Here is a 27941-nt window from a genome sequence, read left to right on the forward strand (position 1 = left end):
TGCAGTACCCCCATTGGCGATGCATGCAGCCCCCAAGATGAGCCATTCAGCCCCTGAAAGTGCCAGCCACGAAACCGGAAGTGCCAGTGAAGTGCACTTCTGGTTTTGCCACTGACTTGGCAATTAGCTGATGCCCCCGTCCTGCCAGTGATCAGCCACGGGGGGGAGGGGAGGGAGAAACCTCCCCCTTGGTCTGTGATCTGGTGCCCCCCCAGACTCGGGAGGCACCAGTCACCCATGGTAGCCCTAGTGAGGGCGCCTGTGAGTGATTGATTGTGCTGTGTAGAGTAGGGTATGCATGAGGGGGCCTGAAGGACTGTGCATAGGCTGGCCTGAGTAGAGAGCCAGAGATGTTAAGAGGGCCCCGAAAAAGCAGACCCATTTGGGAGTGTGAGGGTGAGCCATTCTGTACCTCCCCTGAATAACCTTGCTGGCCTGTGCTGGGGCCAGGACTAGACCAGGCAAAGGGCCAGAGTGCCCACCATGGGGGATAGCCAGGGCTAGAGGTTGGGAGTCCTGACTGGCCTAGGGGTGAGGGCAGGGCCAGTGAGGCCAAAGGTCCCAGAGGGGGCCACAGCCACGAGGGAAAAAGGACTTAGGGAGTTTTGCTGCCCAGTATGAGGGCGGAATAGATCGCCTGGGTAGGAGGGATCCAGGTGGGGTCTGAATGTCAAGTAGGCATAGAATGAGGGCCACTTTGGAGCTGAAGCCACATAGTGGTGCCATCTGTGAGGCATGGGACATGGTGTAGGGGTGGTATGGAGCTGTGTATTATGCCCTTGGCATCGGGCAGTAAATGGGCGGCCTCTTGCCTTGTAAACAACATCTATTAATTAGTTACGTCAAAGGCATGGCAGACAAGGCAGATGGGCGGACTGCCTTAGACAGGTGGGCAGACCAATGATTTGACAGGTGGGCAGCTGCAAGTCATTCCCGTCACAGGTGCCTTGGTGAACAGTTGCTGTGCCAGCCCCTGATGTTCACACCTTATATACTTATAGGCTGCCACCAAGTTCCCCCTAAGTCTTCTCTTCTTCAGGCTGAACAGTCCCATGTCTTTCAGCCTCTCCTCGTATGACCTGTTCTCCAGATCTCTAATTATTTGTGTGGTCCTCCTTTGGACTCTTTTAAGCTTCTCCACATCCTTTTTGAAGTGCAGCACCCAGAACTGAACGTAGTACTCCAGCTGTGGCCTCACCAATGCTGAGTACAGCGGGAGGATGACATCCTTGGTCTTGTTTGAGATGCATGGGTTGATGCATGCCAGTGTATTATTTGCTCTACTGGCTATAGCATCGCACTGGTAGCTCATGTTCATTCTGTGGTTGATCATGACCCCTAGGTCCCTTTCAGTTGTGGTGCTAGCTAGTGTAGTACTGCTGAGTCTGTAAGTAAGTTGTGGATTATTTCTCCTCAAATGGAGCACTTTACATTTCTCAGTGTCAGACATCATCAGGTTTTGATCTGCCCACCTTACCAGCCTGTCCAGATCAGCCTCTGTCCTTAGCCTGTCCTCCAGCGTGACCACACTCCCCCATAACACAGGCAACTGGTAGGGGGGGTATGGGGGGCTCCTGAGATTGGCCCCTGACTCAGCTCCACTCAGGGTGGCAAACTGTGGCCCCAAAGAGCTGGGTGGAGAGGCTGTGGCTCCTCCCACAGGGCCCACGGCAGCCACGGTTTGGGCCCGCCAGCCTGGCTGGCAAGGTGAGGGTATCTTTACCTGTGTTCCAGCTGGTGGTTCACAGTTTGCCAGGCCGGTCACTTCCAATCTGCGGTTTCCAGTCCACAATTGTGCCCCCCAAGACTCAGGAGGCACCAGTCACCCCTGCCCCATAACTTGGTGTCATCTGCAAACTTTGACATTATAATTAATTGTAATTATAATAGTGATTCTGCCATTGGCTTTGTGGTACAACTGCAGTCTGTGAGAGTAATGAAAACAGTCAGTGAAATCAGTCAATGCAGGAAAGTTGCCATAGCATCATTGCTAGCTTCCTTTAGGGTTAGGGACAGAAATTGCACATAAACCAGTTTAAGTCTTCAAAAATTGATTTAAACCTGTAACAAAGCTCACTGCACATAAACCAGTTTCAGATTGGCTGAAACTGGTTTAAGATAAACCTGGTTGAATGTAGTATCAGACTTAACTGATTTAGGTCAAACTGCTTTATGAAACTTCAGTCACAGACCCCTTTCTGGTTCAGGTTAAATCAGCGTATCCCCCGCATCCCAGTATAGACTATGTATTTACTTCCTCTTCCTGCTGCTCCTGAGGTATCTGGGATTTGCAGTCCAGACCCACAGCAGCAGGACTCTGTGGGTTGCTCATCACTTCCTCCTCCTGCTTCCAGGTGCCTTTGGGATCTGTAGTCCATAATCACAGCCAGTAGGACTCCTCAGGGTTGTTTCCTTCTGTTCAATATATACTCACTTCAGAGAAAGGACTATTCTTTTTCAAGCTTTTATGAATTCAATGCCACTACTTTTTCCCAACCCACCCCCTCCTCAGCCTGGCAGTTGTTGCCCCACCCACCCAGGCAGACCCTCCAGCTAGCTCTGGGCTGGGACTTGGCCACACCCACTTTGGTTAAGCAGGGAGGGGAGAAAAGCCTTGGAGCTGGTGGGCTGGGAGATGCTCTGGTGCCTCCCAGCTTCTGGCTTGAGCCACTGAAAACACATGCCTGCATTTCCTGATTCAAAAGTGAGTGTCTGCTCACTTATTGCTGGTTCAATCTCTGCAGCTTAGACTAACCTCCAAAGACTGAAATGATTCAGCCTCAGGCTTTTGACTGTCTGTACTTAGCCTAAAAGATAATAGGTGTTTCCACTTTAAAGGATGCAGTCCAGCAGATCAATAACTTATGGATTCTGGGGCTCTCTCTGTTTTAAACCTTAACTGACTATATTGCAAAGGGAAAGCAGGCTCTGGAACAAGATGCAAATTCAGGCTGCATTCTGTAAAGAAAATAATGCCCAAAGATGCTGGGGGTCCCCAGTTGATCCCTAGTTCTGATCCAGTATTGCTACTGTCAGGGGTGTTCAGGTCTGAGACTTTTGGTCTGCATCCATCTCTCCACATTGAAGTACAGGAAAAAGAAATCGCATGAGGCTTTTTCTTTCTTGTGGAGTGAAGGTGTTATGAATGACAGTCCTAAATGCTGTTTCTCTGCCTTAAAGAGTTTAGCTACCAACTGAGCCTCGACTAGAACTGAAATTAGTGACATAAATTGCCTATTATTCTTTTGCCCAGAGTTGGCGGGTCTTTTTTTCCCCTCCTTTTGCATAAGGAGATCTAGGTCATGTTGAAATACTTCCACTGTGACGCCAGAGTTTCAGGTTCATTATTTTAACCCCACCTACCTTCATCTGATTGGATGGGCAGCTCTTCCAGTTACCTTTATGGTCAAAAAGTAGCCAGGGGAACTGTAGAAACTGAAAGAGTTTAGTCTGCCTCTGAGACTAGGGAAAATGTTTCTTTTAGCCTGCCTGTGTCTGTATGAAGGAATAATGGCAAGACGTTGCTACACTCTGCCACTGCAAGAGAAAGGGCTTTGTGTGCATTAGTTAGGCAAAGATAATCTCTTTCAAACAACTGGCCTTGGAAGCACGGTAGAAGGACGCTACATCAAATAGTGGGATGCAGGTAATTAAGTTTGTTTCTAGTGGGGGCTCCTGTTTTTTATCTTTGCAGTCATTGTTGACAAAGCTGGTGACTAGCTGAATATTCATGATGATGATCTATGTTACATAAATTATACTGATTTGTTCTAATTACTGTAAATGTGTGTGCCCATCTGGAGATAATTTTGCCTTTGAGAAGGTGAATGGAGATTTACAGAAGTAGATGAATTTAGGAATGTCGGGGGAGGCAAGGGAAGAGCATCTATGCAATGAAATAATTAAAAGTTCAGTGTTCCTTTACAATATCTGGGAAATGTGCAAAGCTACATTTTCAGCTTATCTATTGTATTTGGATTACTACAACAAGTTAATGGTGCAGAAATAATATAGTTCTTATCTGCTGTTTTGAACACCATAACTGAAACGCATAAACATATTTTTTTCTTGGTTTCCTGAACATTTTGTTTTTAATCAGTTTTATGGTCTTAATAAGTTACACTCCTGCAAATGTTAGCAGACAGTATTACAGCAGAGAAGCTTTTAAAATATGACCTTATCTAATGTCATTATATTTTTAGAAGCAAAAAGAGTCCACTTATGGTTTAGAATGTACTGGATTTATACTTTTAAAAAGTATTTGGTAGGCAACGACATGCTTTAATTTGTATGTTCCCTTCAGAAGCTGATTGGAACCACTTTATTCATTTTAAAGGCCTAAGCTACATAATTATTTCCTGTAAACGTCACATGGGCAATAATTGCCTTGAAATTTCTGTTCCTATTGTACGGAGACCCATTGATAGATTTCTTCTTTCAGTAATAAAACTCTTTAGCATTACTTGATGTGAGAGAGCAAGCAATGCTGCTTTCAGCCAGTAACTATATCTTCACAAGAGTTAACCAAAAGAATCAGAATATAATTCTGGGTTATTCTGAATAAAAATGTCATATCTGTCTTAATACCAGTAGATTACATTTTGAATTTGTGGGAGTTTTTTTGGTTTATATGGCATGACATGGCTTTATATTTCGGTGAAAAGGCTTTTCATAAAACTGATCCTATTTACAAAAAGATAAGAAAACATGTAAAATTCACAATCTGACTTTGTTGTGACTATTTTGCAGTTTAATAGTGAGACTATTTTGTCTTTGATACTGTTAATATACAAGTGATGAAATTCAAAGGGTCAGAATCTGATATATTACTCGCATTGAATAGCACTGTAAATCTACAGATGGTACTGTTGAGCATCAGAATGTAACCCAGAATAGATGGAATCATGGGGTGCACTGGCAATAATGCCTCTTATTGACACTTCCTTTAAAAACCTGGTTTTCACTTGCCAAAGTTTTCCTGCTTGCCTGAGGCTTTCCAATGCCAAGTGTCTGCCTCAGTCTGCATTTTTTGGAAGATTTCAGGCAAACTCTTTAGCCGTTTCTAAGACTGAGCCTTGGTGAAAAATAGATTGCTTTGCCTGTGTGAGATTCTGGAGACTTGAACAGTGCTGTTGCCCTCCTGGTTTGGAGGAGGGAATTGAACTTTGGAAAGGGGTGGCTTTTGTCTTTCGCACAACCCCATGCAATTTTAGTCAAGCTGTAAACCAGTGAAAACCTGCGGCTTCACATCTTAAGAGACACTGGCTCCAGCAGCTAAAAGCTCTGAAAATCCTGCCCGCACTGAGCATACTCAAGCCGCATCATTCCCAGTGCTAACTGGACTGCACATGTGACATCCCCATAGAATGACTGAGCATGCCCCATCCCTTCCCAGCTCTAATGTGTTACCCAACTGCATCTATACCAGCCACAAGCTGAAAACCTCTTGAGTCAAGGGTTAAGGAGTAGAGTCAGACCCTCCCTGTTGCTTGCAGCTGCTCTGGGCTGGGTTAGGTAGAGAGCATACAATGGACTTGAGAGCAGGGAGTTTTTCCTCTGTTTTCAGTGGCCATCCCCTGGTTACCCAAGCAGTGTGGAGGCAGAACCCACCTGACTGGAATGCAAATAGGACTGGGAGGAGAGACAAAGACTGGGACCCGGTAAGGAAAGGAACAAGGAGCTAATAGGCTTTATGGGGAAAACTGAAGGAGAGTAGCTGGGAACCTGGAATTGGATGGACAAAGACCTTCGAACTCAGAACTGCTATGGGAGTGATGGGTTCAGGATGAGAAGAACTGGGACTGCTTAGGCAAAAAGACTAGGACATGATAGCGTTGGGGGGCATTGGATTAGGAACTTGGCGGGGAAAGAGACTAGGCTGGGGCGGGGGGAAGAGGCTCAGATGAGGTGCTGGGTGAGGGGAAATGGGATAAGCAAAGCAGTGAGAATAGGACTGGGTGTGGGGAGGAAAACTGGGGCTTGGACAGGGTGACTAGAGAGGGAGGGTAGGACTTTTGATGAGGAGAGTGGGCTCAATATGAGAATCCTGCAGAAGGGAGGCTGGGAATTAGGAAGCCATGACAACGGATCTGGGTGAGGGAGAGACAGAGTTGGGACAAGGTCCTATGGGAAACGCAGTTTGTGAATATATAAAGGAAACCTAGAAACATGCTTCATGCAAAACGAATATGACAGTATCTTTAACACGCGCTTACAAGGAAAAGGAGAAAAAACGTTTTAGAAATCTCCTGAACATCACGGAAACTGCTGCCTGGGAGTGCACGTGAACTTGTATGATCTGTGATATCTGCATGATCGTGTAGCAGTACGTGTTGGCTAACCCGTCCTCATTTGAACTTTTTAATGAAGCAGGGTTAAGGTTGGAGCAGTTTTACTACACTTGCATCACTGCAGAATCATGCAGAAGAGACAGTTGCAGCATAACAGTTTATATCGGTATCTTTTAGAAAATGATGCAACTGTTACATTTCTTTGTACTTGGTCTTTCAATTAACTAGTTTAATTTCTTTGGCCTTGTTATATCAGTTGCTCGAAGAATGTTCCAGGGTAGGCAAGGCTCAGATTTCAAATGTAAGGGTGGGGGCTTGTGGCAGGGAGCAAACAACTGTTGTTTGTTGGGGCGGTGGGTATTAAAACTTTTTAACTTTATGAAGGCATAAATCCAGTTGCGGGAGGGAGGATTCACTCACTAGCAGATTTTGCGCCAGAACCTCACTATAACTCTCTTGCTGTTAACTGAGCTAGGTCAGTTCATGGCAGTGGAAGATCTGGCCCTTTAAGTGCAAGGCCAAAATACCAGTTTCAGTGCCTAGAATTGATTACAGTAGCTATGCACCATACAATTAAGGAGCCCTACATTCTCTAGCTGTTGTTCTTTCAGTCTTCAGCACTCTTTGCTCTTTTTTCATCACCATTTACACCATGGAACCAGAGAAGCTTATTATAAATTTTGTTGAAAATCAGGAGAAATTAGTCTCAATGATATGGGAAAGATAAATTGCTTTGGATATTGTCTCTTCATTTCCTGCTGGCTGACTTTGCCTTTGATCCAAAGCTTGCTAAAGTCAATTGAAAGACTGCCATTGATTTCAATAGGCTCTGGATCAGGCCTAGGAAGGACAAGCATAATGCAAAGTTGAGTTTATTGTGACAAAAGACATTTATTTAAATAAAATCAATATTTATGTTTCAAGTTTTCATGGATGGCCTGGCCAGAAAATTTTCTGGAGGTCTGGACTATTCAGGACTGTCAGCAGAGTGGCCCCTTTATAATCTCAAAGTAGTTGCAGTTTTGGGCACTGATTTTAATTCCAGATCTGACATCTGGGCAAGTCTCTGTTGGGTTAACCTGGAGGTTACACCTGGGTTCACTGGTGGTGGATCCAATTTACTGTTTGTCTCCAGTTCCAAATTATCACTATTTTAAAATACAAAGCCAACTGACTTACAAATAGTAGTTAAACTAAATATTGTTTTGTGATGCCCCTATTCAGTTCTGTGTACCACCTCAAGTGATCGAGCCAGACACTTGCTGGCTGCCACACAGACTGAGACCATATGTATGGTGTTATCACATAAATAGCTATTTTTCTCTTGTACGGTTTAACTGAGTGACATGTACGCCATTGTTGTACATCTGTTTTATTACATGAATTTGAAAGGTGAGCTTCTGTCTCCTCAAAGTATTGAAAGAACTAACCTTAAAGGCTGCAATGAAATTAAAAATGTAGCCACTAGACTGAAAGCCAGGAAATTGCATCTTTTCTGTAATAGTATTTTATGAAGGGGATTTGAACACACCTTGGGTACATCTTATAAAAACTAGCAAAATATCTCTCTATATCTATTATGACAGAACAAAATTATTAAGGTCAAAAAGTAAAGTCTTCTAGAGTTAAGAAGAGTCACAAGACTGTCTGTGCAAAGTTAAGTAGGCCTTGCTGAATCATAAAATCATAGAAACATAGAAAATTAGGTTTGAAAGGGACCTCAGGAGGTCATTTAGTTCAACCCCCTGCTCAAGGCAAGACCATCCCCAATTAGAGCATCCCAGCCAAAGCTTTGTCTAGCCGGGTTTTGAAAATCTCCAAGGATGGAGAGTCCTACATAGATTTTTAGGATCAGAAGGGACTTCAGTAGATCATCGAGTCTGACCACCTGCCCTGCGGAGGAAAGAACGACCCCAGCCAGGTGCTTGTCTAGTCTCCTCTTAAAGACCTCCAAGGTAGGGGAGAGCACCACCTCCCCTGAAAGCCCATCCCAGATTCTGGTAACCCTTACCATAAAGAAGTTCTTCCTAATATCTAATTTAAATCTGCTCTGTCAGTTTGTGGTTGTTTCTGGTTACTCCAGGGGGTGCCTTGGTAAACAGAGTATTTCCTATTCCTTGCTGCCCCCCCAGACAACTTTGTAGATAGCCAGCAGATCAGCTCTCAGCCATGTCTCTGGGTAACGTGTTCCAGTGTTTTACTACCCTCCTAACAAGACCATTCTTCCTAATATCTAACGTAAACTTCCCTTGCTGCAACTTGAGACCATTACTCCTTGTTCTGTCATCTGCCACCACTGAGAACAGACCAGCTCCATCCTCTTTCGAACCCCCCTTCAGGTAGTTGAAGGCTGCTATTAAATCCTCCACCAGTGCTGAACAGAGGGGAATAATCACTTCCATTGACTTGCTGGCAACACACCTACCAGTGCAGCCCAGGATGCCATTAGCTTTCTTTGCAACATGCTGGCTCGTATTGTCACTGTAACCCCCAGGCTGTTTTCTGCAGATATGCTGCTTAACCAGTCAGTCCCCAGCCTGTACTGATCCATGGGATTGTTCCATCCTTAGTGCAGGACTTTGCACTTGTCCTTGTTGAACCATTCGTAGTATAGTGTTGTTGAACCTTGTTGAACCACTGCAATATATTGCACTCTTGCAGTATTTTTTGATCGTCTCATTCTCCTTTCCTAGCCAGTCCTAGTCTTCAGGCTTCTAATTCCAGTCTTAATCTCCTTGGATGCTAGTCCTAGTTTTTTCCCTCCAATTCCTAGTTCTAGTGTCCTCTCTACCCCTTGTTCCTCATTCAATATACATCATTCTCTCTGTCTACATTTTTCCCAACTAGTTCCTTAATTTAGGAACCTCTCCCTAAAATGCTGATCCAACCCTAGCATCTCCTAAATCTGCCAAGTTTCTCATCCCAGTCCCTTTGCATTTTCGGTCTCAGCTTACCCCTGTTTCTCATTAGATCTGGTTATCAGGTCTCATCTCCTTGCCTAGACAGTCTCATTTCCTTCCAACTTCTCCTCTGATCAGTCTCACCCTCAAGTCACTACCTTCTACTTGTGATGTCCTCTGCCTTTTTTGTCTGAGCAAGGAGACAAAGACTAAAAGCTCGTCATAATCTGGGTTTCTGCCCCCATCCCCGTTTCCAGTCCTAGTCTCCATATAGATGGTCTTGTCCCAGTCTACTCCACCTGCCTCTTTCTGCCTTTTGTCCTTTCCACATCCAAATGAACTGGCATCCTCCTCCATGCTACCTGGGCCAAAAGCAGGCAGAGTTGAAAGCCCAAGCGAGACAGGTTCCTGAAATTCCATTTCAGTGCCCAGACCAGGGGTCAATGTGCAGCAACCCAGAGCTGGAATTCCAGGGACCATTTCTCCCGGCTGTGGCTGCATTGTTGGAGGCTTTAGCTCTGTTGAGTATATGCAAGCTGTGACAATTCAAAGGCTTAGAACTAGGCCAAATTTGGACAGTTTTTCACAGGTGCAACCAAAGGCACATCCTTAACAGCAGCTGCTCTGTGCTGAATTCCTTGTTCCAAGGAACTGTTTGGATACTGTGACAAAGAAAAATTGCCAGAACAATGTACTTTTCCTAGCATTGCTCTTGGAAATAGCTAAAGCATTTTGGCTGAACATTCTCTCCCCCGAGATCAGTCTGACAGCACATCAGACAAAAGAAAATTCTAACCCAGGGGTTTTCAACCTTTTTGGATCATTGTACCCCCCCAGCGGGAGGGGGGTGGTGGTGCATGGCTGGACGTGGAGCGGCAGCCGCCGCCACATGCAAGCTTCCCCCATGTCCAGCTGGGTGGGTGGCGCCTGCGCAGCAGCGTGGGATAATGCGTGGTAGCACTCTGTCCCCACCTGCCTGCATGTACCCCCTAGGGTCTTCTCACATAACCTCAGGGGTAAGCGTATCTGACAACCCCTGTTCTAGCCCACTGGTTAATGTGTTTCAAAAGAAGCAACTGACTGCAGGGTTTTACAATGCGAACAGTATCAATATAGGCAGTGCTACCAGGCTAGCCTATAAAACATAATCCTGACCCTCCAGCACCCCATGGTGCGTGTCACTGCAGCACAAGACTGTGCTATGGTAGGACATGCCTTGGTCAGTGTGTGCAAGCTTGTAGATCAGAAGAAGCTATAGCTGTGTTAGTATAGCACTGTACTAGCCTGCATGCTCTGCTACAGTAATGTAGCCATACTGTTGTCTGGGAGCTAGCACACATAGATTTAGCATCACGTGTCTTGGCATAGCCCTGCCATGCATCATATAAACAACTGAAGGCCACAAATTAGCCCCATACCCTCCCCAAGTGCCACTCTGACCCCGTCCCCTGTCTAATCTGCTGCTTTCTTTTTGGCTTTCTGCCCAGTTTTCTGCTCTGCTATCTGCCAAATCTGCTGCTCTGCTCTGTGCCTGCTCTTATGGGTCCTGCAGGTTGGCCACCCTTGATACAGATGTTGCTTTCTGTGGTGTTATTCCAAGTGGAACAATCCATGATACAGACTTAGCATAATGTAATTATTTGATAGTGAATACCAGAGCACACATTTCTGTGTATGTTATATATGATTCTTTTCTCTAAGCGAGGGAGTGACCTGATCAGAAATTTCACTACACACCACGTTTTTTCAGTACATCTATTGAGAGGCTTTATACACGGGGCCAGAAATGGAGCCTGTGTCTATGCTCAAGCAGTCTGAAGGAGGGGCTTTTTGTTAATTTTCTTTGACACTAAATATAAAATACAGTATAACCTCATAAATCTGGCATGCCTGGGACCGAGCACCTGCTGGGAATTTGAAAATTCCAGATTTTTGAAACCGGAGCGGTGGCTGGTCCCGGAGCAGGTGTGGGGGAGGGGAGGTGGCAGCAGCCAGTCCCAGAGCCGTGGTTGCATGCAGAGGAGTGGTGTGGGGTGGTGGATGGTGGCAGTAGCTGCCGTGTGCAAGCTTCCCTCTTTGCTGCTCCAGGACTGGCTGCCGTTACTCCCTGATGTAGTATATTTTTAAAAAGTGCCAGATTTTTGAGAATTCCGGGTTTTTGATATCTGGATTTATGAGGTTATACTGTATAGGGATTCTTGTGAAGGCAGCAAACATCTCCAATTTGATGTACTGAAAAAGGCCATAAATATAAAATGGTCTCTTTCTAATCCTCAGCATATATGTAAAAGTTGTAAAATAAAGTGCTTACAGAATAGAGATGGAACCAAGTCAAAACATTCAGACAAGAAGCCTCTAGAGCCTCCAGAATATAGGGATGGAGCCAGGGTTTTGGTGGGTGTCCTTTTATGGTAGTACAAGGTTGATTTCTGAAAACAACAATTGTGTATATAACATGTACAGAAATATGTTAGTACAGGGCTAACTTCTGAAATAAAGATTTGGGTTTCTGACTGTTCTCAAGCTTTGGGAATGTGGGTGTTCATTTCAGATGCTTTGCTTCTGATGAATGCTTTGCTATCTAGGATGCTCTATGCAGGACAACCTACTTTTATATTGCATTTTGCTGAAAAACAGACAAAGACTTATTGCCTATTTGTACATTGTTGACACCCTCTTGTGCAGTACTCACTTGTGAAAACAACCCTACATTTTTCAAAACTGCTCTCTTCAGCTTTTCACATCTGCAAGCCTTTTAAGGAAACAATATTCCCAATACCCACTTGGTCTGATAAGGGGATTCATGCAGACGGTAATATGTAGTACCCACCCTACATTGGCATGCTCATACCATCAGCTATGTGATACCTCGAGAGAACACACACTGTCTACTATACTGCGTGCTGAATGAGAATTTCAAAGGCTAACAGCTCAACTTGCACCAGGAATGCTCCTTTCATTGAGTCCGAAAGGAGATCGTTCCTACTGATTCCCTGCAATAGCACTATGCACATGTTCCACATTACTGGGGGATTTATATGTTTAAGGGGCCTTTCAGTAAAGAGCAGATGAGCTCATGCTATTTATGTTTTTGTCTAATCCATATATCGTGTTGTCTTTCTTCTTACACCAAATGTTCACTTTGCACCTGTTCATACTTCTATCTTCACTCTTCCACCCCCCTCTGGTGCTGAAGAAGGCTATTTTATACACTTCAGAAGACAGTTTGGTTTCAAACAACAAGATCTCTTAATCAGAGGTTGGATGTCTCTTCTGTACTCTACACTTGATACCTACTTTAAAATTCATAGAATTAAAATGTAATTGTGGGCTACATTCTGAAAATAGATTAATTTTGCCCCCAACATATACATATTGCCAAAGGAGTCTATATTTTGGATGTGAATATTCTGAAGAAAGACTTCTTTTCACTGGGCATCAGCTGGTTGGGAACTTTTTGGACTGGGGGACATGGTATGGTGAATGTTAGGGCATGTACATTTACAGGCAACCCCTGCTTAGCGCTCCTAATTGGCTCCGGAAAAAACGAGCGCTAAGTGAAACAGCGTCAAGCAAACCCACTTCCCCATAGGATTTAATGTAAATAAAGAGAATTGGTTCTGCACCACCTGCCAACCCAAACCCGCACTCATGCAGCTCTGGCCTGGGCTCTGCCGGCCTTGGCCGGGCCGCTCCCAGCAAGGCGCCATAGGGGCTGTGCCAGGGAAAGCATCAGCGCCTTCCAGCCTCATTGTTCCCCTGCCACGATGGCCGCTGCTGGCCTGCACCCGCCAGCCCCCAGTGCACCTGTGCACAGCCCCAGCCACCCTGCCCATGGGGCCTTAGTCGGGGCTCTGGCATGGGATAAGCAGTGGGGCCACCCACCTGCCCACATCCCTCTTTGCCCAGTGAGATCTTCCTCCAGGGCACCTGGTCCAGGGATGAGCTGCCACCGCCAGATCGCTGCAGGCTTGAGGGTTGGGGAGCTCTGTGGGCTTGGCTTGCACTGGCTCAGGCCCTGCACTCCTGATGCCCTGCTGGCCCAGGTCCTGCATGCCCCTCATCTTCCCCTTCTTGCTGCTGCCACTGCTCCTCCCTGCCCGCTGGCTGCTCCAGCAGCACATGCTGGAGTGGACCCTGTGCTCCCGGGCCTCGCCAGCCTGGGCTCCAAGCTCATGGCCCCCACCTCCCCTTCTCGCTGCTACCATTCCTTCCCACCCGCTCCAGCACCACGTGCCAGAGCGGACTCCAGGCTCCTGCCACGCTTCCCTGGGCTCCCGCTGGCTGCCACTCACCACTTCCCTCGCCGCCACCGCCACTGCTTCTTCCCACGCCTGCGCTGAGCGTTATAGCGAAACTAGGTAGGTATTTTAAATGAGCGTTATAATGAAACCATGGTAAATGAAACCGTGTTAAGTGAGGGTTGCCTGTATACTGTCTCAGAAAGCTTCCCTTACTCCTATAGAGTCCTGCAGCATGGACTCTCTGCCTGCTGCCAGGAGAGTTGAGATTGGGGTGCCTGTCTCCTATCATGGATCCTGACAACAGCCTGAGGTTTTGTGTTTTTGCTGTCTGCAAGTGCGTCTGCTCAGTTCCACTGATTTTGAAAGAAAAACCACCCCAAGCATTCACGTACTACGATGAAAAAAGACTAGATGGATAGAAGATCAAGAAAAACTCCTTTAACAACTGCTTCCCTTGTTAGGAGTCTCAGCTGAGAAAACAAAAATGGTGGGTCAGGTTGACTGATGTGTCCTCAACTCATCAGGTGGGTCAGGTTGAGTGATTTATATCTATTCCTTTTTTTTAAGAATAAATCTGAATCTCATGTATTCACCACAGACATGAAACCCTGAGTTTGAAACTGTAAATCCTTTGGTGCCTGAAACTAGGCCCAGGTATGATGGTAATTTAAATTAGGCACTTTGAAATGCTCACCAGTCCTTTCACACCTGCCCCCAGCTTCATGCTTTATGGGCCAGATTCTTTTCTACCTATCGGGCACCTGTTTGTTAGGTGCCTAAGTGGGTTTTTCTTCCATCCTGTTCAAGCCCCTGAAAATCTATTAATGCATCTACTTGTATAACACACTATCCCTGATGCTTAGGACCGAGCTACAACAAAGCAGAAAGGAGCAGGACCCACTTACCACTTAGATACCGGGAGATTTTCAAGGACTTGGGCAGGGTGAAATAAATTTGTGCTTAGGCATCTAAGTCCACTGAACTCACCTAGTGTGTTAGAACAGTGATGTTCAACTCATCTGGCCTGATCTGGAGCATGGGGTTGAGCTACTGTGGGCCATAGGATTCCCTGTTAGTTCAGAAATATTGCAGCAGGAGGAACAGTGGTAGGGAGCCATAGGAATGAGTGCTGCCACCACTACCACCCACAGAAACTACCCAGAAGGCCTGTGCCTAGCTCTGTGCTGTCAGAGCTGTGCTGCTATCAGAACCTGAGGTAAGTAGTTTAAAGCTAGCTCAGATTCAGCTGTATAAGTTGTAGCCATTGCAGTGTAGACATACCCTTAGGCAAGTTTGAAAATGTCAACCTGCATGCTGTTTATTTCCCCTCTTATAACAATGCTGCATTTGCCAGGCAGTAAGAATACCCAGCCCATCACAGGGCAAGTATGCAAACCAACGCAACCTACTGCATGCTGGAATACAGTATCAATGCTGTGTTAGATTCAGTGCAATGTGGCAGTTATGGAAAATATATGCAGCACATATTTTTTTTTCAAACAGTTAAAATACCAGGTGTTAGGAATATTCTTGTCCGTTAAGTATATAAAATACCAGGGCCTGCCCAGTTAAGCTGTGATTAGAGCATCATACTTCCATACAATAGATTCTGGTACGGTTTTTCAGTCTGGTTTTATGTTTTTTGGTATGGAGTCCTTTATACCCTTGACATTGTGTTATGGCTGAGGTAAGAACAACTTTAATAAGTTTTCAAAGGATCCCAATTGTGTCATGGCTAAAGACGGTCACTTGGATTTGGGAAGGAAGTTTTCCCTTTTATTCCCTCAAATTAGAGTATAAATTACTCTAATAAATTAGGAACCCTAATCCCAAACCAGCTTCTCCTGTGGCTTTGATCCAGTATCAGAAATAATTTCTTTTTTGTGGCAGAGGAAGCATCATGAGGTCAGCTGGAGAGCTGAGGGGGGCTGTTTGTTCTTTGGTTTGAAATGTGACTTCAGTCAGTTTAACTATTTATGAAATTGTCAGTCTTGCAGGTGAGTTTTGCTAGGAAAAATATTTAGAACTACTGTAGATTAAAACCCGTTGGGTTAAGAGGGAGCAGTGTCTCCATTTTTATCTAAGAAACCATTCACTAGGACACTGAAGACCTGGCTTAATTCTTTCCTCTGCCTGAAGGGTTTTGAGTATCCTAATTGCATGGTCTCTGGTGTCTGAGGTGATCCCTCCTGCTGATGCTATTCTACCTTCATGGATAAATGAATTATTCATTGCACCAGAGACTGATTCAGCTAGCACTTGACATTCATTGGGCATGTCAATATGAGACGCTACTCTGCAGTCATTACTGAACATTATTTAGCAAGTACTAAATCATGTGCTGTAATGGGAGTTACTGTGCAGTAGCGCTGGTGAACATTTTTTAGGTGACACTACTGTGCAGTAGCCTAATAATACTGTATTAATGCTGTTTGTGCTGTGACACGCTACTACACAGTGTTATTAGGCTCCTGTGCAGTCAGAGTCTTGTGTAGATGTACCCACTGAGAAGGGAGAGACATTGGTTCAAATCCCTTCTCTACTTCCGACAGAGTAGCTTTGAACTTGAGTCTTCCATATCTCTCACTACTACTATTTTTTACTACTCTCTCTCTGCCTCAGTTAACGTGGATTAAGTAATAAGGGGAGAAGCCCTGTGTGACAGACTGACAGACTGCAGGAAGCCTAGACCTTCGACTACCTAATAGTATGGTGGTTAAGTCTCTCACTGGAAATTTAGAAGACGTGAGTTCAAATCTCTTTATGTAGCAAAGGGAATTGAACCCTGGCTGAACATCCTAAGCACTGGGCTCTTGGATGCAAGGTGAGAGTAAGAGTAATGCCTTCTCATCTGACAGCCTTGTGAATTTTTCCTTCCTTTTATTACATGTGCCATTAACAAAATGTTTCCTTGCTGTTCAAACTGATGAGATTCCATTTGAGATGAAACATGACACGTAAGTTTTTCTTTTTGTGGAAAAATAGCAACAAAAAAAAAAAAGATTTCTGTTCAATCTGAATTGACCTTTTTATTCTATTGATTCAATGGCTAAACTGAAAATATCAGTTATTTGCATAGTTCTGACAGCTTGACCTAAGAAAGAAGAAATCTTTCACATCCCTAATTTGTGCAAGATTTTTCTAGTTTCAGGCCACAATGTCACGAGAACATTTTGCAAGATTTTGAATTAAATGAGCTGTTTTAACAAGAGAATGTTATTTTCTCTACAAATAGCATCTGCTACTTAGATAGCTCAGCTACCATTCCTGCTATGTGGTATTTTCCAGCAGGGGCTGAGGAATTGCACAGACAGATGCAGAGACATAATCAAGCCTAGAATTACATGGATGAGAATTATTCAATGATGTATCTATTCCTCTGCTGCCTGTCCTCTTGCACCAGCTGTTCTAATTTCCCAAATGGCAAACCTCCTGCAACAGAATGTGGAGGACATATGGAAGGAAGCCTTTCCACAAACATGGGATTATAATTAGGCACGTAAATCCATATTAAGGCATTTAATAATGGCCTGATTTTTCACAAGTGATTCAGTAGTATTTCTGTAGTAGATGTGGTTTCCTGGTCCTTCTGAAAACACTCAATTCAGGTAACTAAATATGCAGATTTGTGCTCTTTCATTTAAACTGAGACTATCTTAATAAAACAATACAGCAGGGTAACTAACCTACCTTATGAGGAGGGACTGTACTTTGGTGAACATATCATGGAAGTAGGAAGCAGAAGACGTGTCTGTTCCCAGATTTGCTCCTGACTTACTGCAAGAACTTGCGCAAACCATAGCTCTGAACTGTCCATGCACCTGAAATGTACTGTTTAACTGAAGAGTATCATTGTCACCTTTTATAGCCATTGGCAAAAGATTTTGCTGCATCTGTGAACAGATATCCTCATCATGGTTTCCTTTTTTATTTTTCATATAGCCCGTCTCTTCCATGTAGACGTATCACAGATGTTTTTTTAGGTGTACCTTACAAATGTTGCTTGGAATGTATTACTCATAAATCAGAAATAGTTTTCGAGTAAATCTGATCATATCTTTCTTGTGTTATCAACAAATGAGAAAAATCCATTTCAAGGTTAGCCGGACCAGTTTATTGGTAGCAATCAGTCATGAGATTGAAGTAATAGTTTAATTTCCCCCTCTTTCCTACAGAAATGGTATTGTTCCCTTTCTTGTTAACATAGTATCAGCCCTATTATGCTATCAGACTAAAAATACAGTGAACCATCTGTAAGACTGTAGATTTCTGACATGAGAAAAAAGTCCATAACAGTCATATTCTTAGGCCTCCTATTGTTCCATTTGCTCCTTATTGTTTAACAAATTCCTGCTCATGAATTATCGCTCCTAAGGCCTGGTCTTCTGTTTCTTCCACACTTAAAATCTTACTGTCCATGTGAATTTGCATTGTGCAAAAATTTTAGGTTCAGATCCTTGGCTGGCAGTGCAATTCTTAGTAAGTAAAAAAGTAATTCTTAGGAAAATATAAATCTTAAATACGTAAAATCCTATTTGAAAGGTTGAAGTTGCAAAGATGAAAAGGAAGGAATTTAATGGATGTATATATTATTCTGTCATTCCGATGCATTCTGAAGTTCAGAGAGACTCCAGACTTTAAATGATTAACTGGCATTTCCAGACTACCAGCCAAATGAAAGTTTAGCAGAACACGAAGATACGTCTGCCGTCCTCAAAAGATTAATGAGCCAGACATGCTTTTGAAACCTCTGAAATTAATTTTGGAGTTTGCTTATTAAAATAATATTTCTTTTACTAGACAAAATATATATGCTTGTAGTGCTTTTGCAGTAGTTTCAAGAAGGATTTAAAAAGCTACATTCCATAGATACTGAGCCAGATCCTGCTATCTTTATGCAGCCAAAACTCCCACTGAAGTCAGGGGAAGCCCCAAGAAAAACATAGGTAAAGGAAAAACCATCTGGTATCAATCAGCAGCCGGGGCTAAAGTAAATGGACCAGTCCTTCAGCTATGGTAATTAGTGTAAGTATTGGCCCACTGGAATTTCTGCCTGTGAAAGAAGTGGCCTTGTTTGCGTCAGCGGGTCTCCTAGCCGCACAGGGCTAGCTTGTTTGTTTATTCGTTCGAGTGGTGAAAAGTTCCTCGTCCTGGTTTTGGAACTCAATAATGTAATGCTGCTTTCCTTTCTTATGCCTAATGGGCGTATTATTTATTTAGACTCCCTGTAATAAAGACACCATTGTGCAGAGTGTTGTGAGAGAAAGCAGAGCCGGGCTCTGTCTTTGCTGTGTAACTGTATCAACACACCAACAGAAGCCTTTATTTATTTATTTTTTGTGGCCCACAAAGAAGAGCCTGCATACCTGATGACAAAAGCACATGGCAGCTGTTGTTATTGCTCTTCAGGTGGGTGCTTGTCTCCCGGGAACCAGAACATCTTTCTCTCTCTTTTTGCTTGCTACACTTTTTATGGTGCCTGGAAAAAAAAGGCCACATCCAGACAATCATGACTGTGCAGTATGTGGCACTGCAAACACATCTGCGGCACCACGTACCTCACATTCAGTTGTCCTCCATGCCGAAAAGTAGCAGTACATCACTACTGTTTTTGGTTTTTGGTTTCTTTAACCCCTGGATATCCAGAGGTCAAAAAACCCACAGAAATGAAAGGTGGAGCAGCACACATGGGACAGCGTGCACTACTCAAAACCTGGCTGGCCAGAGCAGGATCACTACTGCTGCAGCCCCAGGAGGCCCTCAGGATCCCAGGTAAAGCTGCTGGGTCCATCCCAGTGCTGAGCCCAGCCTCCCCTGCCCCACTGGGGTAACTAGCTGCACACCTAGTGTGGAGGGCACATGGCACAGGCATTCCCTGGCGTCAGAGACAGCTACCGGCAGCACAAGGTGTGCTGTTGCTGCTAGGTGTCACTGGGGAACCAAATGTCCACACACTTGTGGATGTGGCCATAGATCTGAGTTTCCTGGAGTCCGTGTTTTATTAAAATTTTGCACTAGCATTTCTTATCAGTACTTCACTGCAGCTATGATTCCTGATTTGGTCTTCTGAATGCAATAACAATTCCCATTTGGGTCCCAGCCCATATATTAATGATCTGTAGAAGAAATGAAAGAGAACAACAGAAATTAAGGCACTGGCAGTTTCCCAAAACTGGATGGTTGTTTTGTCTATGCTTTTTACCTAAGAATAGCACAAACCTCCTTCACTGTAACATATTTCTAAAGAAGTCAATGGGAGGTTGTTTTTTTACTTGAGTGTTTTTAAATGAATGGGGCCTGCACTGGACCTTAAGGTGCATTTTAAATTGGTAGTCTCAATATAATTGTTGGTGCATAAAAGATCACATCACAACTCCTGGTACCTTCAGTACATCTCATACGATTGTACTGGAGAGATCAGGAATTAGAGGGGACCATGGATTCATCTGTGTTTAATAGCTGATCTTATTTTTATCCTTGAGGGAAAGCACAGGTACAAGGCCACAAGTGTAGCTACATTGACTTCAGTCTAATGTGAATGTAAATTGATGTAGCTACATTGAGGTCAGCTCTGCCCTTTTACATTAGCTGAGGATTGACACACACAGGGTCTAAAGGTTTCCATCCAGTTACAAAGGGACAGATTTTCACAGGTCTTGTATTACTACAATTTTGCAAGTAAAATACTGCTCTCAGTGTGGCTTTGGTGCATAAATAAAATATACTTGTATAAACTACATTGGTCCTTTATTCAGCCCGTGAAGTTTGCATGTGTAAACTCCATTGTTTTGTGTTTGCAGTTATACATGTGTACTTGATGGCACACAGAGCTTCTCCTGAAAGTGTTGGCTCTAGAAGGGCAGAAATGCATGACTCTTAGTGAGAAAAATCTCTCTTTTTCTGTCAGCTCATTACCCAATAGCATCAGCTTGGTCTCTTGGTCCATGTGTAGATGAAACAAGGGGCATGTGTACAAGATACTTTAAAGCAGGCTAAATGCTTTTGCACCACTTTAATGGTGTCAGTGTTTGCATGTGTCAGCGGCGTATTGCACATTAAATACAGGTGCTGTAGCAAATTCAGCAGCATAATGCACCTTAAATGACTTGGGGCACAGTTTGCTGCCCCTACAGCTGCAGAGCAAAGCACAGGGCTCCATGCCGCTCATGTGCTGTGCAGAAAGCCCTGGAGGCAGCCTGGCAGAAGCCTGGGAAGGTAGGCTCCGCCCAAGAAAAGCGGCAACCTGATTTAAATTCCCACCCCCCCCAGCCTGCCTGCCTGAGCTGTGTGGGGGCCCAGTGCTTCCCTCCGCAGCTGCGGTGTCCCCCGGGACTGCTGTCACATAATGATAGCTCTGCTGGATAGACTTGTCAAATGTAGAAGGACACATACCTACAGAATGCCTCATCTTTTGAAGTTCTGTGCTGCAAAATGAAGAACGTCATGTGAGACGCTGGGAACTGTGAAAGTGGGGAAAATTAAAGTATCTAAAAATTGCAACAAATAATTAGAGCAACCACAATCTGTAATTTCAAAGCCATCTGGGCAGCTCAAAACCCTTCATTCAGGCACTTTTCTGACTCTATGCCCGTGGCATTATGAAGGATAAACTTATCCTCACCCAATCCAAATACTGTTGCATGTATGCAGAGTCTACATACAGCCGTGTAAATAATGTTTAATGGAATGGGGCACTTTCTCCCTACAGCTGTTTAGTTGTATCCACAGTTATATATCCACTGAGTCACCATTTAAGCAGGTTATACAAATTATTATTTTGAGCATCCTTCATAAACCAGTCCATCCCATCTGTGTTTTCTGAATTTCCTTTAAATTGTTGGCATCTTTCTTGTAGCATGGCTGTCAGAACTGTATATTCTTCTGTAGTAGTGTTCTTACTAGGTGCAAGTCCGATTTGCCAAATTGTATTAGTTCTGTTGGCTGCAATGCTGGGAAATCACAGGAATCCAACACATTCTGAACTTGAACAGATTCAGAGTTAGATGCTCTGAGACGCAATTTAATAAATTTTCTTAATCTTCTAATTCCCTGATGAATTAAACAAATGACTTTTTGTGACATCCTTAAACTTCATAAAATACTCTATCACAGCTCTTTTCTCTAATCTGCACTATTCACAATTGCATACTTATTTCCTGAATTATAAGTAGTAAAATAAAGCACTCCAGTTATAATCTTTTTACTTCTTGTAACTGCTAAGGTTTAGCTGCAGGGCCACTGTTCAAATATCAGACACGGTTCTTATAACTTACATATGAGCAGCCCATTTAGGTGAAATCATTCAAGTATGAGTGAGCTTGGATCTCTGATTTCAGTGGTACTGAAACTGTATGTGCTTAGATGGAAACATGGGAAACTTGTTTGATTATAATTTATTTAATTTTCTACTGGGACTTTGAAATATGACTTGATTGTTCACACTTAAAGATCCATGAACAACTTTAATACCGGAAAACTATTTAAATGACTCAAGGAATTAGGCAGCAGGTAAAAGCATTCATGTTTTGGAATAATAAACCAATGCCGCATTTTTTAAAATGGGATGCTTTCAGATAATCTGCTTTTAAAAGAATGTGAATAGGAATCGGAGACAAAGAAAAAATATTTACAGACTTTTAGAAAATCATTAATATTCTGTTCTATTCAACATAGGTTCCTTCCCCACATTTATTATCATAAGGCTTGGGAAGCATTTTGCTTTGGGAAGGCTTTATAAAAGTGCATGTTGCTGTATGTTTATATTGGAGAAGGCAACCCAGAGAAGTGCACCTTTACATTTGGACTGTGATGAAGTCTGTGATGATCCTTCCTATTTGAGGGAGTTCATTCAAAAGAATCTGACCGAACTGTAGGAAATCTCTCTCTTACGGGCAAGTTCTATTCTTGTAGAGAACCACAGAGCCAGAGGAGAGGGATTTTTGACACTGGTCTTCGTCCTGGGGCTTTAGGTGACCTTCTGGGACAGAACAGGTGACAGATTAGTTTTTCTATACATCTCAAACTCCAAGCTTGTATACTCAGTGACACACATGTGCATGGATAATTCTGATCTAAGATGAGCCATCTATGCACGGGGTTAGTAAAGGAAAGCAGCATTGTCTACTGGAAGTCAAAACATGTTTTTATTTCCAGCTTTGATTTGCTCTGACCTTTTCTTGTTTTTTCTCTTTGCTTTGTCTCTTTAGACCTTAAGCCACTCAGGGGTAGGGAGCGTCTCTGTGTTTGTGCAGAGGGTAGCAAATGGGCCCCAATCTCAACTGAGGCAGGTATGCACTAGTCCAGTATCAGTCTCTCTGCTTTCACTTTAGTTAACGTGGTGGAGTAGAATTTTGTATGTGTTTGAATATATCTTATTGGGGACAAATTCTGAAACACTCACTCGCCCAGCTTCGCCATTGGAGTTTTGTCTGGGGAAAGCATGAATAAAGACAGCGTGAATAAGGACCTTTGGCTCATGATGTTTTTGCAAATCTTGGTATAACAACTGAGACTTAACATTGCCTTTTATCTACAAGATCCTTTAATAACACTAATTAATAGAAAATGTTGAATGAATTTGCCATATTCCTGCCCTAAAACTGTGATGAAGTAGTAAGAAAAGTAAGTGTGTCTGTGTTATCAGTGTTTCAATCCTCTGCCCTACTAACTAGGTCGTGAACTCTATAAGTGACATCTGTCACAAGCAATTGTTTCCTGGCAGTAGGGTTCTGCTCCTGCCAGGCTGTTACTATTTGGATGGTCTTGAAAAAACAAGGAAATAATTTTTATTTTTACTTTGTATTTATTTCATCGCTGACCCCGTTCTTTAAACCAGTATTTTAAATAGCCATATGCAACCCAGTGATGCCAACTAATGAAAATGGCATTTTAGGGTAACATCTACCCTGACAGATTGAAGGCTTTCATGAGAAACATTTGGTGTTTTGTGTCTGTTGTATTTCACTTTTTTTGATTTCCACTTTCTTGAGCATACATTAAAAAAGGCTGCACTGCTAGGCATTCATAAAATTATAAGTGCAATGGGAAAAGGAAGGATCTTAAAGAGAGTGTTTACTGGATTATTTTTTCCATTTATTTTGCCAGTATCTTCTTGTTAAGTTCTTTACCTTTTCATTGAATAACTGACATAACAGACAAGGCAGATGTGCTTTTCACTGTATCCTGAATTTAAAAGTTGCTTCATAATGCTGGCTTTAATGGAAACCATCCAGTTGGTTGCATTTAGAGCTGAAGAAGAAGACAACTCCCAGCATTCTGGGGAGTTGCTGTGACAATGCTTATCTGATATATCTAGATCGGGGGTGGCCAACCTGCGGCTCCACATGTGGCTCTTCAGAAGTTAATATATGTCTCCTTGAACCTTTGCACAAGCACACGGTGACCAGCTTCCAAATAGGCCACGGTTCCAGCTTCCAAGAGTCAAAGAGACGGATATTAACTTCTGAAGAGCTGCAAGTGGCGGAGACGCAGGTTGGCTACCCGATGTAGAACTAAGCAGAGGTAACCTCTATAGAGAAAGTAAAGTAGTATTATTATATAAAGTGCTAATGGACTCTAGGTATATCACTGTCACATGTTCTGTATGTTTCTACAAATGACGGTGAGTGTTACTAGGAGTTCCATGTATGCAGTGTGAGCACAGCATGCATAACAGTGGAGTGTAGTTCAAACAGATCTATGCTGTAGACTGGAAAGGCAGGTTGTGGTCTGGACTAGTAATTGGTATTTTCCTACTGCCGTCCCGCCTTGTGCTGTGATTCTATTAGAGTTCACAAATTAAGCATGCATTCAGGACCAGATTAATGCCTAGGCAAACTAGGCACATGCCTAGGGCTGTAAGGGAAGAAGGGGCCCAGTTGTACGTATTTTACATATTATAATTATTGAGTGAAAAATAGGAATATAAAAAATCCATCTTCAACTGGGGGCCTATGAGTTTTGTTTGCTTAGGGCCCGCTAAAGGGTTAATCCAGCCTTGCATGCGTTGTTTCCAGTTGCATTTTTTTATCACAAAATGTGTAAAATTTAGTGTTTTCCTAAAGTACCAGCTGGAACTATGTAAGGGCTACTCAAGATTGCACCTTTAATTGGAAACAAGAGGTAAGTTTCTGTAGCATTCATTAATATGGGGGAAAAAGCTTGGAAACATGATGCAAATGCACACTAAAGGATTAGAAGGCCAATAAAAAGAACCTAATATGTATTGTGATTACAAAATCTTTTTTTTTTTTTCTTTTCAAGCATGTCTTATGATTTTTGGGGGCCTGGGCCATGAGTTTTGTATGCTTGGAGTTACCAACACTGAGCATGGTTGATAAAGCTGGTAACTACCCTGACACAAGATGCTGGCACATTTTTGTAGGAGCTGACCAACAGCGAACCTGTCTGTCCTAGGAAGTCATTCTTTTCTTCATGCCCTAGATTACTATAGCATTCTGTCCCAGAGAGGGCTGAATTTCTGGGGTATATGAAGTGCTACTATGCAGCTCTTACCAACTTGTTTTGCAGGTAATACTTGCAAAGCACTGCCATTCTTGGTTGAAAACTGTTAGGGAAATGCACAATAGTCTACTAAGTTTTTCTTTACGAAACAATTATTTGCTGTATTTTTTTCATCTGCGTATTAGCGTAATGTTGTTGTTGGCCAGGGCTGTCCCTGTACTTAAAGCAAAGCTTCCATTCATTCCACTGGTGCCAGCGTACATATTACACAGTCCTGTACCAGCAGAACTACTTCCATCCCGCCATGAATTCACTTTGAACCACTATCCTTCCCATGGGTTCTACCTGCAAAAATAAGTTGTGATTTGATGCTGAGACTCCAAAGGCAGAAAAGTTAGATATTTTATTCAATTTGAGTACTGATATGGAGCCTCCTTAACTGTAGTTTCTAAAGTCTTCACATCTGTGAAGTAAGGAAGTTCTGTTATTCTTGTTATGTGTAGGAAACGGGGAGGTTTTGAAATCTGTAGAATTTTAGAAGTCTAGGTATCATTTAAAAACCTTGTCCAGAGACACAAAGGAGAGGATTTTAGAGTTATTTAGGAACCATCCTTTTTCCCCTGACTGAGAAACCAGAAGAAGACAGATTTTAACATTATAGAATGGCAATTCCATAAAATCTTAGCTCTTTGCTGTTTCTAGCATTTGTCATGGTATAAAATACTCTTTTATTAGTCTTGAAGTGACAGAATCTGATATGCAAGTGATTGAAACATGTGCTTCATGACTATTTCTGGGCATGGCATGGAGGTAATGTGGGACATGTTTTTTGTGTCTCTGAGGTTTTGACAAATTATCCATCTCTGTCACATGTACTTGAAAGCTATCAGTGCCAAGGAGGGGTATGGTATTTTCTAGGCAATCCCCTTCTTCTTCTTCCAAACAATAGTGCTAACGGGTGTTTCTGAATGTGTGGGTTTTCTATTAATCTATTGGGAGATATAATATGTGAGGTTTTTCGATTAAGGTAATTTTTTTCTCAAGCACACATTAAGAAGTACAGTATCCTCTTTTCATTATAGGGAAACAAGTAAATCTCATGTTCCTTAAGATGCTCTAATTCAAAACTTCTTTACTTCCTTCCTTCTGGAGAGATCAAATATTCTACAACTGTTTGAGAAAACAGTCTTTAAAATAATGCCCTGCTTCTGAGTTGATTATTCAGTGATGCAATATGATCTTTATCAATTTGCTCTTAAATTACTGGCCAGCTAAATAAATAGTGGCCATTTGGATGAAAGTTGAATGTGGTCATAGTAGATTGTGCCATTGCTTATGTCTGTATAAAAAAAATGCAGTTGCTTGCAGAAACACCTCAAACATTGCGGGAATGAATAAGCCTAGAATTATAATTAGGAGGCTCCTACGTCCTCCTTCCACTCAACATCCAGGCATTTTCAGAGGTCAGCATGATTTGCACATCCAAGGCTAAGTACAGACAGTCAAAAAGCCCAAGGCTGAATTGATTCAGTCTTTACAGGTTAATTTAAGCAGCGGAGATTAAACTGAGAAACAACTCAACACACATTCACTTTTAATTCAGGAAATGCAGCCACATGCCTGCAGTGGCTCAGGCCAGAAGCTGGGGGGCAATAGAACATGCCTCTCTAGCATATATTCAGCATGGGCTGTGTTCACTTCCTCTTCCTACTGCTCCCAAGGTCTCAGGGATTTGCAGTCCAGAATTACAGCAGCAGAACTCTGCAGGGTTGCTCATCACTTCCTCTTCCTGCTTCCAGGCGCCTCTGGGATTTGTAATCCACAGTTTAACCCCCCAGCTGGGGTTTGCGGGTGGGGGGGGCAGTCCACACCTCTTCTCTTCCCTTCCCTTAAACCCTTCTCTGCTGAAGCGGACAGCTCATCCCAGCCTGCAAGACATGCTGGGATGCCAGTGGACTCTGATTTAATTTAAACCAGGAAGGGGTCTGGGACAGAAGTTGCATAAACTGGTTTGACTCAAATCAGTTAACTCTGAAACTACATTCAACCATGTTTATCTTAAACCAGTTTTAGCCATTTTGAAACTGGTTTATGTGCACTGAATTTCTGTTCTGTTACTGATTTAAACCAGTTTTTAGTGACTTAAACCGATTTATGTGCAACTTCTATCCCTAGCCCACATGACCCACGTCCTCTGCCTGCTTTTTCTTCTTATTAAACTGTAAACAGTACTCTGAACTTCTAGTGAGATGACTTCACCTTTACCTGCTTGGGGAATGTTAAAAACACAGACTGGATTACTCTAAGGAACACTTTATTTTTGGGTTGAGTACCATACAAAAAATGTAAATATAGCTGCAAATGAGCAGATTTGTTTCTCTAGGAGGTTTAAAAAGCATTCCCAGTTTTCCTTTGGGATCAGTTCATTTCACAATCTGAGCCTTGTTGCCTTCCTGTAATAAACCATTTGGCAGTTCAGACTTGGGAACCGTGACAGAGAGTTGGATATTTAGGGCATTGGATGGCCCAGCTAAAAATGAGTCTAAGATTCAGACTCTCTAAGATAGACTAAGAGCTTCTATGGCTTATTTGGTTCTGGAATAAAAATATTGTTGCCTGTCTTTTTTTGAGTGAACAAACTCAATGATAGTGAGAAATAACAGATTTATTCCAGGAGTTCTGGGTTCCCAATTGACATCACTTTAGGAAAAGACTCTAGCTGTAGTCAACCCATATAGTTTTACAAACAGTAAATAAAAAAACAACCTTGTAAGCCCTACAGGGCAGCTACCATTGTTCCTGGACCTGCCTGTTGTGGCATATGGTTAATACAATCCCTTTTCTCTCCCCTATTTTGCTCACACCTCTTTTAAGGAGACACATCCAAATACTTCCTGTTGTGTATAATAATCAGCCCCCAACTGGTGGTGCTTTACTTGGTTGCCTTTGAATCCTCCCTGGGAATGAAGTCCTGCAACCAGAAAACTAAAGCCTCTGTTGCAAGGGTTTCTACCTAGTCCTGTTGTAGGAAAGTGCAGCAGAGC

General features: G+C 43.1%; 1 protein-coding gene across 2 annotated transcripts in view; it reads left to right on the forward strand.

Moving 5' to 3' along the window:
- Positions 1-3424: 3424 nt before the first annotated feature.
- Positions 3425-27941, forward strand: part of SHROOM1 (shroom family member 1) — a 78695-nt gene continuing 54178 nt past the window's right edge. For both annotated transcript variants that reach the window (XM_019535028.1, XM_019535029.1), the window contains exon 1: positions 3425-3646. The gene's annotated coding sequence lies outside the window, so the exon portion shown is untranslated. The remainder of the gene's footprint in view (positions 3647-27941) is intronic.

The sequence above is a fragment of the Crocodylus porosus genome, unplaced genomic scaffold (assembly GCF_001723895.1).
Source record: "Crocodylus porosus isolate Cpor-Errol unplaced genomic scaffold, CroPor_comp1, whole genome shotgun sequence".
In the NCBI taxonomy this organism is placed as follows: Eukaryota; Metazoa; Chordata; order Crocodylia; family Crocodylidae; genus Crocodylus; species Crocodylus porosus.